The sequence below is a fragment of the Myotis brandtii genome, unplaced genomic scaffold (genome assembly GCF_000412655.1).
Source record: "Myotis brandtii unplaced genomic scaffold, ASM41265v1 scaffold223, whole genome shotgun sequence".
NCBI classification, from domain to species: domain Eukaryota; kingdom Metazoa; phylum Chordata; class Mammalia; order Chiroptera; family Vespertilionidae; genus Myotis; species Myotis brandtii.
The window spans coordinates 254,042-256,853 of NW_005358369.1; positions in this window are offsets into that span (position 1 = coordinate 254,042).

Below are 2,812 nucleotides of genomic sequence, written 5' to 3' on the forward strand. Positions count from 1 at the left end.
GGAACATAAGGAGGCCTAAGGAGAAAGATTTTGAAGATTAGCTTGTAAATGAAGTGAGGGTATTAGAGACCTGCTTTCTTTGATGCCAGATACAAAATCCAGGAGCTTAATAGGGTCCCGTGGGGCCCTGTGGGATTAAACAAGCGTTTTGAAAGGCCCATCATAAAGGAGAGGGGACAAGCAAATTCCTGCCAGTCCCATTGTCCTTTATAATGAAAGCACCTGCTTTTTCTCCTCCACCCCAGAGCCTGAGGGTCACATTGGCTAGTTTGTCAACACATGACTACATCTATGGCGATGAAGAGAATGACTAGCTCCGTTCCCATTTTCATGAGGTTTATGGAGAAGTGGGAGAGACTCTCAATGAAATAATCACAAATGTGATCAGTGTGATGAATAAATGGTCCAGGTAGCTATATTTCTGATAGTCTGAGAAGTCAGTGGTTGGTGGTGGTTGTCTTGGGGACATTTAAAATAAGACCTAAAGAATGAGAAAGGAATAGGTGTGACAATGGCAACAGCTGAACATTGTAATTGTCTTGGGTGCTATATCTCAGAGGAGCATAGGACAGGAATTCTTGTTCCAACCAGAGTCTGGGTCTCACTTCGAGGGAAAGTACCCAATAGCTATGAGAAGAAAGAAAGCGCACAGGTGACACTCTAACCTAGCTATGTGACTCTGAGCAAGTCATGTCCCCCTTCAGGACCCCACCTCCTCCTCTAGCCACCAAGAATTTGGGCCCAACACTTTGTAGGAACTTATTGAATCTTTGGAGAAAAATAGACTCACTTTCCAGCCATGAGCTTTGTCTAGAGGGGAGCTATGATTTTTCCCCTGTAAAAGGTCTCTTGAAATAAAAGAGCATCATTTAAAAGTGAGATCTTTCTGTAGATGGATATGTTCCAGTATTAGATGAGAAGGGGAATGAAACCACATCCATTTAAAATCTGACAGAGGACCAGGGAGAATAAAACCCTCTTGGTCTAATGACAGGACTAAATTGGGTTCTGTTTCAAGTTGCCATTGAGTTTCTGAGTTCTTTAGAAGGAAGATAAAACAACCTCAAAAAAGAATGATGTGTGTAACGGATTAATTTCCAGAGCTTCACAAGTGCCATTTATGGTGCAAGTCTTCCTTCCTGAATTGTTTTCAATTTTCAATTGAGGGGTTATGTTAAAGCAAATAGAGGAACCTGGTTTTTGAGCCTGAGTCTGAGATACAACTGTTAAATTGGCTTTACGGAGAAGAAACCTAAGAGGATGAGGTCAAAGGAATGGGATGGAAAATATACACACGGTGCAACTTCTTCACTAAGTTAGGCAACCTGCTCTTTGGAAAAGGGCTATTAAGGCAAAACATTCTTCAAGACTGAGGCTGACCAGAGATGCCTTTTAGTCCACAAGGAGTTATCCTGTGATTCTTTCAGAGTTTGAAAAGGCTTCTCAGGAGCTAGGCACACATACACATAACCTTGTTCCCTGTCTCTTCTCCCCATCTCCCCAATTTTCTCCGGGGAATATTCCTGAATATTAGAGACATGGAAAAGAATGACAGGTTCTCCTTTTCTCTCTCCTCGTTTTCTCTTTCCTCATGTAGGGATTTCACAATTGAACTACAGGGGCCCTGTAGAATTCTTTCTCTCTCAGTGATCAACAAGAGGCAAATGTGAGGGCTTCAACCTCAACAAGTGGTCTTAGTTGAATCTACCTGAAAAAAGGAAGGTGATTGAAACCCTCTACTTTAGGCCCTAAAAAAAAAGAGAGGAGAAGAGTGCAGATTGGTTTGGCTCAGTAGATAGAGCATCGGCCTAGGGATTGAAGGGCCTGAGGTTCGAATGCAGCCAAGGGGGGGGCGGGGGAGAGAGAGGGAGAGAGAGAGGGAGAGAGAGAGAGAGGGAGAGAGAGAGAGAGAGATTTTGCCTCGTGTCCTTTCCTCCCTTCTCCCCAGACCAGAGGCGAGGGAGGCAGGGGGAGCGCCGCTGGGGAGGAGGGAGGAAAGGAGGTGCTGCCTCAGCAGGAGCAGCGCCTCCTTTTTTCTTTTCTCCCTGTTTTTTTTCTCGCTGTCGCGACCCACAGGCTGAGAACCACTGACTAAGCCTTGGAGAAGAAGCGCTGCCTCCTGCATGTGGCGAAATTGGCCCCACCCCATAACCCCCCACCTGCCCCTTCCTCCTCTTTTAAAACATTTCATACACTCCAATAAAATAAATGAAAGCTAAAGGAGCCCGGGTTTAATATTCAGGGTATATAATTCAAGTGCAGCCAATTGGACGACTTCCCTGTTAATCAGAATAACAATGTTTTTCTCCTTGTTTGCTTTGCAGAACATAAAGTTATTGCTCGGTTTAGGGAGGTCACGTGGGTGTGAGCTCACGCTCTCTCCCCGGGAAGGCTGGAGACAGATTGCCCCTGCCTGACTGTGTGAGAACCCCCAAGCGCCTCCCTGGGAATTCAGATCCCCAGGCCCTCGGAGCTCAGCCTCCAAATACAAGGCCCCCACTTCCTCTGTGCCCTACCAGATCCAGGTACCTCGTCCCTCTGACGGTTCTCAGAAGCACTCACGCCTGTCCTCTCCCCATCCAGGGCTTAGGGCTGGTCCGTCATCTGGTTTCACAGACCCATCCCTATGGCAAAGTCTATCAGATCACACATTTCATTAATTTTACAAATGTGTTATTTTTTTTATCTTTATTGTTGGAAGTATTACAGGTGTCTCCTTTCTATTCCCCCCATTGACCCCTCTGCCTGGTTGCTGCCCTAGCCCAGGCCTTCACCACCCTACTGTCTGTGTCCATAGGTAATGCATATCTAT